Source organism: Podarcis filfolensis, assembly GCF_964270895.1.
Source record: "Podarcis filfolensis genome assembly, chromosome: 4".
NCBI classification, from domain to species: Eukaryota; Metazoa; Chordata; class Lepidosauria; order Squamata; family Lacertidae; genus Podarcis; species Podarcis filfolensis.
The window spans coordinates 40,320,030-40,332,719 of record NC_139607.1 but is presented as its reverse complement, the minus strand read 5'-3'; the positions used below and the strand labels follow the sequence as shown (position 1 = coordinate 40,332,719).

Here is a 12,690-nt window from a genome sequence, read left to right as displayed (position 1 = left end):
TCCTGCTTTTTCCCTAGACCTGGACTCAAGGCGGCTTACACATAAAAATACCAAAACACAGATAAAATAGAAAAGGCTAAAAACATAGAAAAAATAATCAAAAAGTAATAAAACAGTAACAGAATTAAACAATATAAAAATATATTGAATACAGAATACAACAACAACAACAACAAAGCAGTAACCCTTTCATTAAAAACTGTCAGTTCCTAAAGGCCTGTCGGAATAAAAAGGTCTTCACCCACCAGTGGAAGAGCAACGAGGAAGCCAATCTAACTGCTCTAGGAATGAAACAGATTTGAGAAAATAACTGCCTTTCAACCTCTTGGGGAGCTAGAATAATCCTATTATTTCTAATAAATATTTATTTCCCCATGATAATTTTTGCTACATAGATACACAGCTGTGTGCAGATGCAATAGTTGTCTTTACAAAAAAAAGTCAAGGATGTTGAGCTGAATGCTTTATTCCCACCACCACAACCCAAGGACATGCAGTTTGCACACTAATGTACAAAAGTACTGAAGTCCAGGTATATAACAGCCCTCATTGCCTTATTGTTCACAATTCAATGCACAGCAAGTTCAAGAAATGGATTCATAAGGCAACACTCCACCAATCTGGGCTTGGAATCCCAAGTGTATCATCTGTAATTTACAACCAATTTAAACAGCATTAACAGTCCTCTCCTTATGGGAATTTAAATTTGCATCCTACCACTGAATTAAACACCAATTGAATTTTTGTTCCTATAGAGGATGTAATGCTCTTTGAAGCTTGTTTTGAATAATAAAAGTGCTTATTCATGAAAGGGGGGCAATAGGGGCCCCAAATCTAATTGAACTAAAATGTGGGTTAAAGGCACATTGTTCTTGGCTGTGAGTTTTATTATTAGTTTATCTAGATTTCATTATGTTGTTAAAAATGAATTTCTCCCCCTCAACTGAATCCCATTCACTCATCATAGGTAGATTTCCTGAAAGTAGTCAGGAGAAAAATAGACAGCCAAGTTCCTATCTTCTTAAACAAAAGGCAGACAGAAGGCTGGAAAAAACCTTACGTTCTGTGACCTCTTGGAGAATATCATTGTGGAACATGTTACTCCTCAGTAACTTATGTCAGTCAAACAGAAGCAGAGGACATTTTAAAAAAGCAAATTAGACAAAAATAACTGTGCTCGTCTCTTCTTTTTGCCTCATTTACATGAGTCTAATCAATGATTCTGGAAATAAGGTTGGTTCCAGCTTTTACTTCCAAGGTAAAGACGTTTAATAATTCGGAACTCCAGTTAACCACATATTCCTTCATTTTATGGATGGTATCTCTCTCTGTGTGTGTGTGTTTAGTATATTGAGCCCGGCCTTGGCTGGGGAGGGCGGGGTATAAATTAATAATAATAATAATAATAATAATAATAATAATAATAATAATATCTGAAAACACAAGCCTAAGATTGTGTGTGTGTGTGTGTGTGTGTGTGTGTGAATATAATGTGGAAGAAAGTATCTGGGGACATATAAATGTAATCTTATTCATTTATTTATGTTGACCATTGACTCATGTACTTGGGGCTCATTGTACATTATTTTCTAACACGATGCAAGCCACTTGTAGAAAAGTATATACATTTAAAGGCCACAAGGAAGCAATCCAAAGCACACTTAGAATCCAAAACACCTTCCACTGATAATTACTGTACATCCGAATAGATATGCATAGTTTCGCACTGTAATTTTATGTATTCTGTATGTGCTCCTCCCACTCTTCTGCACTATATATTCAAAGCAGTTAACAGAGCCCAATATACTGTGAAAATAAACTATTTAGAATTATTAAAATAATCAGTGTACGAAAACATATATAAAAAGATGCATTGAAACATTTTTTGTAGTAAGTAACAAATAAATGTAGCAGTTGTTCGAAAGAGAGGTTTGGAAGATAACTTATTACTCTCTCATAGCAGGGTTAGCGCAATGGTTATTACTCCAAGCATACTAAAACTTGGTTCGATTTATATCTACCCTCATTCATCTTTAAACAAACATTCCTCAAGAAAATACTTAGGCAGGGATACTTCACTTTCCAAATAAGTGAATATTTTACTCACAGTTTCCAGAAGTTACAGCAACCAAGTCTCCATCCACTGGCAGTAAAACAAAGAAGAAGAAAGTTTCAAATAAAAAGACATTTGTTTCCTTACAAAAAGGATCTTGCAATCTTTGGATTAGCAAGGATGCAGGCTGTAAAATTTCCATTTTTGAGAGATTCAGTTCACTTGGCTTTTCTTGCAGCTGGGAGCCACTGGCTGTATGGCTCCTTGCTTGATCCAGGAAGCATAAAGTGGGGGTGGGGGTGGGAGGGAGGAAAAAAAAGCCTAAGCTCCACCCCCACTGGCAACCTGAGCTCAGGTTAACCCTATCATGTATGCAAGTGTGAGTCAGTAATTGTATATTACAATAGTAATACAAGTACTACTACTACTACTACTACTACTACTAATAATAATAATAATAATAGAAGTATCACTATCAAAAGTGGCATCAACATTCCCTCTCTGAACAGTATTTAAACTAGGCTGTCAAGGGTCTTTGGAGTGTGGTAAGACCTGTACCAGCAGTTGGAATTTCCAGGAGGCTGGCAAGAAGACTCATCATCATTGCCATCCTGGTGTTTACTTTCTGCAGCTGTTAGCCTCCTTTGGAAGAGATGAGGGAGCCAGGTGAACATCATCTAGCCTGGGAAGAAGACCCCTCCCACTCTGAACTGTATACAAGCCAGGGTGCTGAGGCTCACTGGAGTGCACCAACAGATGGAACTTCATTATCTGATCACTTCCTTCTTGCTTTACTTATATATTTAAGCCTAGATTATTAATTTTGTCATGTTGAATTTATTCTATATTTGCTACAATGGTTGGATTTTTCTGGTCTTATTTGAATGTATCGATACATTTTGTAAACTGCTTTCTCCCCCAACCTCCACTTTTTGTATTTGATAAGAAGTGGATGTGTATTGTAAGCTGCTTTTGGCACAGCTCACCACGGAAAAACAGCACATAAATAAGCTAAATCAATCAATCAGATCAAAGCCATCATCAGTTTGGTTTTTTAAAAGCCTACTGGAATTAGTTCTTATTTTGACTGTATTGTAAAACACAAGCAAATTATGAAGCCAGGTAGATCTCCCTATACATGGTATATGGCAGGCTTCCTCAACCTTGGACCTCCAGATGTTTTTGGCCTACAACTCCCATGATCCCTAGCTAGCAGGACCAGTGGTCAGGGATGATGGGAATTGTAGTCTCAAAACATCTGGAGGGCCGAGGTTGAGGAAGCCTGGTATATGGCATGTAAAGAGATTGACTACAGCTATTGTTCACTGACTCAGTAGGTAGGCTTTAGAGTGTGTGTGTTTCAATCCTCTACGAGTTCGGTTCTGTGTAAGCTGACCTCAGATCTAGTCCTGATGACCACCTGTTTAATAAAGCAACTGTTTGGCTGTTCCCTTGGATGTGCTGTGATGCATGGTTGACAGGAAGGTATGTAATGCTATAAGGAGATGCACAAGGGACTCCCTTAAGAATATGGCAGGACAGTGGCAACAGGTGGTAGAACAGAAGCGTACAGAGTGAACTATGGAAGTTTGGGGGAGTGGCAGCCCAGGAGAGGGCCTTTTCTGTGGTAGCCCCTAAGCTGCAAAATTCCCTCCTGACAGAGGTATGTCTGGCAGCTACACAGTACAGCTTTCATCATATGTTGAAGGCACACCTCTTTACCTGGCTTTTGACACCTGATACTGATACTAATATTTGTACCCCGCCCATCTGGATGGGTTTCCCCAGCCACTCTGGGCAGCTTACAGGATATCTGAAAACACCAAGCATTAAAAACCTCCCAATACAGGGCTGCCTTCAGATGTCTCCTAAAAGTTATGTAATTCTTTATCTCCTTGACATCTGAAGAGAGGGAGGGCGCCACTACCGAGAAGGCCCTCTTCCTGGTTCCCTATAACTTTACTTCTTGCAGTGAAGGAACCAGCAGAAGATCCTTGGAGGAGAACCTCAGTGTCCTGGCCAAGTGATGGGGGTGGAGACGCTCCTTCAGATATACTTGGCTGATGCCATTTAGGGCTTGAAAGGACAGCACCAAGACTTTGAATTGTGCTTCAGTTCTATAGTTTTAGAAGCCTATTATTTTTATTGTAAAATGTTTAACCGATTTTAGTAGTGCATATTTTGCATTGCTGTAACCTACTCTGGTACGTTATGGTGAAGAGATAATAGTAATAATAGTAATAATAGTAATAATAATAGTAATAATGTTGTTTCTCAAGGTTCCAGCACAAAGCGGCTGTTAAAAATGCATGTGAGAACATATGTACTGTCAAGGCAGCTCAAGGACTGGATTCATTTACAGTGTTAAAAATCTATATCCTTGAAGCAACATCTACAGCTTATGCTTTTGTTTTTTTAAGAATCAGTTGTTAATTTTGAAAATAATTACTGGAACAATTTTTTAAAAACTTCGGAATTAGATGAAATTTTAAGGTGGAGATGTATTCTTTATGGTACAGTCTAGTCTTAACTTGAATATAATGGCCTCCTCATAATTCCCCCAGAAGGCAAATTCAAGTGGTAGCCGAGAAATTTTCGAGCTTGCAGGTGGTAGGAGACAGGAAGTGCAAGTGGCTTAGCTTTCATGTCCTCCTTTGCTTATTTGTAATGTCTGTAACAGAACTCATATATCTTCATCTGGAGTATATAGATCTCGCCCCGGGAGGTGATACATGAGTTCGGCTGCAGGAGTGACAAATAGGAGCAAAGACCAGGAAGCACCAGTCATTCTGGATTGTCAAGGTTGCAGTCCTGGGCTCAGTTCCCTGGAAGTAAGTTCCATTGAATTAAACGGGGCTTACTTCTAAGTAGACATGCACAGGGTTGCACTGCTAAGCATTGTTTATGTCTAAAGCTGCTCCCAGTGTTTGTAGAACTCTACAAACTAGAGACTTATCTTATGGGAAAGCAGAAGGTAATTTAATATATCAGGTGAAACAAGTAGTATGCAACCCTAGGCACATTTACCTACGCCTTACTATTGAATACACAGGGTCAGAATTCTAAGCAAGCTTGCAGAAGATTGCACTGTAGGCAATACAGGGCAATAGAATTGCAAAGAAATTGGACGTTTTTGAGCTGTTTCTGAGGGAAATTGGCAAAAATGACACGGGCTGCCACACGTCCAGATTTTCCTGGACACTTGAGCCAATTTCTGCCCGGACACTGCTTGCGGCTGCAGTATTCCTGATATATCTGGAAAATTCCAGCCGTATAACAACCCCATGAAGCCTGGTTTTTAAAACTAACATTTTCCACACACAATAAAGATTCCCATTGTAACAATGCAGCCTTTAAAATGAATAAGCCCATATGAAGGAAAGTGACATGAATGTAGTATAATGTCATGTGGCTGAAAAACAGAACAGGAACCCCCAGTGAAATTGCTTGCCTCTTGTGAGCCCTGGCAGGGTGAGTAAGTGATGTAAAAGGGGCAGGGTGTGGGGAGACAAAGGTGATGAAGCAGAGACAAGCATCTCTGTCACCATAGCAACAGCAGCATTACTGTGACACAGCAGTAGATTCCCTCCAAAATATGCCAGCACAAATAAGCTGCGGTGTTAGGAGGCAGAGTCAAGGCGTTTCATCGAGTGAGACTGCAAAGCATGTAAGTAACAAAATGCAAATGCAGCACTCACGAGAGTGACTCATTGCTACTTGCAAATACGCTTTCTAGCAATACATAATGTTAATGGCATATCTTATTTCCTTGATTATAAAAAGGGAAAGAAGCAAATTGCCAGATCTTATACACACAAGCGGTAAATACAGGAGGTTGTCTGACATGCTATTTGGAGTGCTAAAATATTAATTGAATAATAAACAAAACCAGTGCAGTTTTCTAAATCTTGGCCGGGGGGGGGGGGAGGGAATTCCTTGCTTTGCATTAATAATGCAAACCAATGTTCCCCATTTCATACCACTGTGCATTCAACACATCACAGAATTATAAACACATTAAAGCTCAGCTATGAATTATGTTTTTTGCTTTTGTTTTAAATCACAAAATGCTTGCACAGGTTAGCCATACATCAACCGTTGGCTTTGCCATAGCCTGGCCTTTACATCTGCAAGCTGATACTAGGGATTTGGCCAAGCACAAGCAGTCCCTGATATCCAACATGTTGTGTGGGGGGTGTTCTCCACCCACCCCACCCCACCAGGCTCAGTTCTAGGTGCAAGTACTGGTGTACAAAGCACAATATAGCTGGCAACCAGGATGCCTAAAACACGGTCTCATCCCTTGTATACCCAGCTGATCTTCTCACCCCTTACTTACCCAGCCCAAGAGGGCAACCTGCAAATTCTATCCTATCAGGAGGTCCATTCCACACAATGTCAGAACCGGGCTTTTTGTGTGCTGGCACCTACCCTCTGGAACAGCCTCTCAGTCCTATCAGAAAGGCACCATCACTGTTGTCTTCCTTTTCTAACAAGTCCTTTAAGTATACATTTTATCCCACTCTGTGTCCACATTGGACTTGAAATGGTTTTTCTACATTTTTTAAAAACTGCTAATTCACCTTGAGATGTCTTATAGGAAATGATTCATAAATGAAGTAAATAAACAAACCTTCCCTTCATCTTAAGGATGTTTCCCACATGTCCCCACTCAAATTGGCACTACAGGTGCCACATTTGTAAGAACTCAGTCGTTTAGTGTGGCACTTTGGAACTCATTGGCTCTTGAGATCAAGCAAGCACTTGGAACCTGCTAAAAACACTCTTGTTTGGACAAGCCTACCCAGATGCTGAGGTGATTTTAATCTATTTTAGCATGTTAACTTTTGTATGTTTTAAAGTATGGCTGTCAATTTTGCTCCATTTTATCATTTTATAAACCACTCTGAGGGTTTCTTTAAACGGTGTATGAATTTCATGAAATGAATAAGTAAAAGAATTATGCAGTTGTGAACATGTGTTTACAACATGCATGCACAAAGGCAGAAGTTGCAGCCATTCTTGAACCCAAAGTTCCTGCTCATATGGAAAAGCCTTATAGTAGAACCACTGGCATGCAGTGGACCCTAAATGTTCCTGGTAAATCAGAGTATTAAAGTAGCGCCTCTGCTCCTAATTGTTCCCGTACCAGAATTTTCACCGCACGCCACTGCAGAACATGGGCAGGTCTCTTTCACACCAACACTGAATGTACCAAAATGGATGGAGAAGCATGCATTCCTCTGCTTCTCTATATGTTGATGGGTGTGGAGACTTGTGAAGGACCCTAAAGTCTATTGAGTTTTGCTTTCACTTTTATTATTACAGTGGTACCTTGGGTTAAGTACTTAATTCGTTCCGGAGGTCCGTTCTTAACCTGAAACTGTTCGTAACCTGAAGCACCACTTTAGCTAATGGGGCCTCCTGCTGCCGCCGCGGCGCTGGAGCCCAATTTCTGTTCTTATCCTGAAGCAAAGTTCTTAACCTGAAGCACTATTTCTGGGTTAGTGGAGTGTGTAACCTGAAGCGTATGTAACCCGAGGTACCACTGTACTGAAAAACAGGTGTATGAGTACCTCCCAACATCTCACCTAGTGTTTATCCAAATCCTGGACAGTCAGACACTGCTCTCTTGCTTGGGAGAAAAGCTGGCAGGTGAATGGGTCTCCTCCTTCTGGCTGCCACTGTTCACCCTCTCTGGGAGACAGGGAAAGGATAAGCAAGCGATTATTATCAGGAGGAGCAGCAGTAATAGGAGGACGTTGGCTGCAAATGAGGTTAATGCAAAAATGACATTACTCAGTTGGAAGTCTTCCGGGATAGCATTCACTGTGCATACTAATTAAAGAGTACACAGAATTAATGGCTGAGAGATGGGTGTGCGGCTCTTTCTTCCTCAACTTGCCATGCCAGATTATAATAGCTTTTAATAGCTTCACAACAGAAATCAGAGTGAAAATGTAATTGAAAAAACAATACATGGCTATACAGTAGTTCAATAGAAAAGGAAACATAGTTTGTCGGTATCTCACCACTGACCAGTGGGATTAGTTTCCTAATTCTATTTTGTTACTTTACACTAGAAGAAATCCATTCAAGTTTATGTGTTAATAGGCTGGCTACAAAAAGTAGCTTTAAACTGTTTTTAATGTTGTATTTTGAATTCTTGTAACCTTTCCTTGGACTTTAGAGTGAAGAGCAATAAATTTAAATATATATATTAATAATGGTGATAATAGTGATAAGAATGATTAAAAACTAGGGCCGATTTGATCTTAATCAGTTTGAAGTGCTTTTCAAAATTATTTTTAGCCCCATGTTTCTTGTATTACTTATTCCCCTTCCACTATTATCTAAAGCTTAGATAGTGAGCATTAAGAATCAGAACACACTTAAGAGGAAAAGGGAGCAGTTGTTTTCACAGCTTCTTATTTATTATCCAATTTCAGGAAAATGTGGGGAAGCTATCACCTAATTGGGCAAATCACAGATTATTAGGTAACGGGAACAGGTGTGATCCCCAGTGGAGTCATTGGGAAGTCTGTTTCATTAAAATCAATGTTCCCAGTTCAAAGCTCTGCAGGTGCTCTGATGCACACAGAGCTCTCCCATGCAACCAAACCTCCCCATTCTCCTAACTGATGGGTGTGAATGGCAGATACAGGAGCGGAAATTGCTGCAGTTTGCACGTGGTCAGGAATGAAATCAGGCAAGCAAATACAACCTGTTGTTGTTGTTTTGTTTTGTTTTAGACTACAAACAATGTACAGCGGTACCTCGGGTTAAGAACTTAATTCGTTCCGGAGGTCTGTTCTTAACCTGAAACTGTTCTTAGCCTGGGACACCACTTTAGCTAATGGGGCCTCCCGCTGCCGCTGCACCGCCACCGCGCGATTTCTTAACCTGAGGTACTATTTATGGGTTAGCAGAGTCTGTAACCTGACGCGTCTGTAACCTGAGGTACCACTGTAGAGTTAATAATTAACCCCTGCCCATTTTTACATTACCTTTGAATTGAAATGAATGGTGTGAAATAAATTACATCATTAATTATATTTGACCATAACAAACAGCAATACAAATCAGCTAGTTTTTGGTGGAAGCTGAACTGCAGCGGAATGGAAACAGCGCTGATTATGACCAATATAGGATGGAAATTGCTACCTTCTTACATTCTGACTGAAGGGGCAGGTGGTGTCTGAAGAGGTGCACCTTCATTAATGTGAGCAGGGAGGCTTTCAGTCTACACCAGAGTAGCTGTTTGCACAAGGAGCCACTGGTGTCGGGTGCCTATGTAACAACTGTTGCTTTTATGAGCCTTGAATAGAAGTTCAGGTGCAGCAGTGTTCCTTAAGTTCAATTCTGTGTGCACTTTATCATGAGAAGCCACAATTCCTGCAAGTCCAATTCTGTCTCATTTTGGGGGGAAAAGAGGAGCATGGCTGTCTCACAGCAAGCATTAATTACCCCTAATCCCTGAGCCTCTTGGGCTTGCCAATCAGAAGGTCGGTGGTTTGAATCCCCATGACAGGGTGAGCTCCCATTGTTCGGTACCAACTTAGCAGTTTGAAAGCACTTCAAAGTGCAAGTAGATAAATAGGTACCACTCCAGTGGGAAGGTAAATGGCATTTCCATGCACTGCTCTGGTTTCGCCAGAAGCAGCTTAGTCATGCTGGCCACATGACCCAGAAAATAAACTGTCTACAGACAAACATCGGCTCCCTCGGCCAGTAAAGCAAGATGAGCGCCGCAATCCCAGAGTTGTTCGCAACTGGACTTAACTGTCAGGGGTCCTTTACCTTTACAGTCCTTGAAATCTCACTGACAGGAGACCCTTTTTTGCAGCAGTGGTGGGTGTAAAGTGTTATGTACTGAAGTTCTCACCCTGGGCCAGCAGGGGGATACTGTAGATAGTTATGCAAATGAAGGATCGAAAGTGACGTTCAGTGATTGGATAGTTTTAGAAAGTTGCAACAGTTACATTGTTCTGGAGCTCTATATAAGCAGGCTGACTGAGCCCTTCAGTTCAGTTCTGTTCTGGCATCTGAATAAAGAAGAGCTGTTTGAAGAATCGCTGTGTCGTCTGATATGTTCACCCAAAACTTAATATAAAGTAATTCAGGTCAGCCCTAGCAGATTTTCCTAGTGTGCATAAAAAGAGTCACTCTTCCTTGCTGCCACCTGGAGTAGCTTTGGAACTTGCCTGAAATGTTATTTTAAAATATTTTTCATACATAAAAATATACTTAAAACCACACACAGGTAGCCCTTACAAAAACAAAACAAAACACCAACCCTGCAGTGCAATCCCATAGTATAATGCTTCCTCTGTTTTAAAAGCATTATTCTGATATTCAAGATTATTTTTCCTTTTTTTAAAAAAGTGTTAAATTGACTAGACCAACGGAGAGCCACTGTAGTAAATGTCACTGTTCCAATTACTTATATGGGACTAAGAAAAGGGGCTGAAATTTGGCACCAAGATAGAAATTAGCAGACATCCCTCCTCCTGCAGCAAAGTTTCTATCCCCTCCCACTGCATGAATATATTATGGTGGTTGGAGAGCTGACTGGTGCCATGGTAACATTAAGAGGAAGGTGTTCCCATTGCTCTTCGGGAATGATCATCTGTAACTAGACCTGATCTCACACTCCAAACACCACACGTCCTTGTACTTCAGTCAGCTCCTTTTTTTGCAATGTATAATAGCAGGATATTTCCAAGAAGCGTATGTTACTGATGGGCCATTTAGGGAGAAAATGAAACTTCAAAACCTTGCTCATCCTATTTCCTCCAGGGTCAACATTGTCCTTAAAACAATGAAAGGGCAAAGGCATTATTATCCATGAAAATGAAGAAGCATCTCTAAAAATCAGCAGCTGGAAAGGTTGTGTGCATGCCTTGAAGCAATGGGAGATATTTCAAGAGTGAAATCTCATTCAGATAGGATCAGTCTTCAAGGAGGTAGAAGAGACAGGGAGCAAGGAAGAGCAATAAGAGTTCCATTTCTGAAGAGTTAATAGAATTTCTGGTAAATGATTCTAACTAAGATGATAGCTTGCAATGGGAGGTGGATGAGAAATTCAGTTTGATTTGAATATTGATGCAAGCCTATGTAATTTGCACATTATGAAATATGAAACCTGAAATGTAGTATCCTTGGAAATTCACACTTTGCAGAATTTTTCAATGCAGTTCTCCAGCTAAAGTCTATGTACAAAAATATGTGTATTACAGGAAAGAGAGCATACAAATGCATATATTAGTAAAAATGACATACAGAAAAACAGTGCTTTTTTCTGGGGGTACGCAGGTGTAAGCATACCCCTAAGTTTGGCCTCATTGAGGGGCAGTATTTCAATATGAGTAGGAAAATGAGAGTACCCCTAAACGTTTTTTTTGGGGGGGGAGGACTGCAGAAATACATTGCAGATACATGCATACTACAATGTTGACAAATTTATCATCACATACTGAGAGAGTCCAGAGTTCCCTGGTAAAAGGCACTGATTGTTGAACCACTCTGAGAATTGTACCTCTGTGTGAGGAATACGAGTATCCTAGCAGCTCTCAGCACTCTTAACAAATGACACTTCCCAGCATTCTTTAGGGGAAGCCATGACTGTTGAATGAAGTATGATACTGCATAAATGCATAGTGCAGATGAGGCCTAAATGCTTCTCAGTTGAGCATGACTATACTGTACCCCAGAGGAAACCCATATGATGCGTTCCAGATGTGATGGATGGCCATCAGCCCCAGCCAGACAATCAGAGATGATGAGATTTGTAGTCCACAACATCTGGAAGACACCACACTGGCTGCTCCTGCTGTACACAATGTTGTCTGGTTCACCTTCAGGACAGCCACAGAGCCCCTTGTCAGAGAGGTTCACGGGTTAAACCATTAAAAAACAAACCCAATCTAGGAAAGAGAAATACGTGGATTTTAAATTCAAAATAAAGTTCTCATTATCTGCTCATTATATTTCAGAGCTGTATCAGTCATATTAGGTCATGCATATAAAAATATGTATGGGATAATTTTGTTTAGTTAGTCAAAATACTAGACAAAAAATAATACATAACATAATCATCTTATGTTCCAAAGTTACTGATGCTTCAAAAACTGATTAAATTAAACCAGCAATAAATTGTTTGAACCAATTATTTCAGTATGTTATGAAAGTATTCCAGCTTCCACTATAATCTCTTGTATTATTATTACCTCTCCTATCCTTCTGGAATGTGACAAGATGTATTAATTTGATAAAATAATGTACATGCCGTGCATCTTTTGAGACAGTCTTCTAAAACTGATCATGCAGTATCTTTTTACTCTTTCTAACTGTGGTGTTATAATCCATAAAATTAATTCCTGTGATACATTTCATATAATTACATATTAGTATTTTCAATATGATTAGTCTGCAATCCAAAACCCTCTCACATTGGGCTGCAGGGTGTGTGTGTGTGTGTGTGTGTGAATTGAGCGGAGGTGTCCCTCTGTTCACCTGTCTTCTGGCTGACCTAGCTTCCTGCTGGTTGCCATCACTGGTACAGACCTCCCCCTTCTTCCTATCAAATGTGCAGGAAGGCAGAAGACCACTTGAGCTAGGGGAGCCCAGCAAAAAAC

General features: G+C 40.2%; 1 protein-coding gene across 2 annotated transcripts in view; it reads right to left on the bottom strand.

Moving 5' to 3' along the window:
- The window catches only part of RAI2 (retinoic acid induced 2), a 73,180-nt gene extending 65,432 nt beyond the window's left edge, over positions 1 to 7,748 (bottom strand). For both annotated transcript variants that reach the window (XM_083612381.1, XM_083612379.1), the window contains exons 1-2: positions 7,645 to 7,748; positions 2,108 to 2,143 (exon numbers count right to left, since the gene is read on the bottom strand). The gene's annotated coding sequence lies outside the window, so the exon portion shown is untranslated. The remainder of the gene's footprint in view (positions 1 to 2,107; positions 2,144 to 7,644) is intronic.
- Positions 7,749 to 12,690: the final 4,942 nt, after the last annotated feature.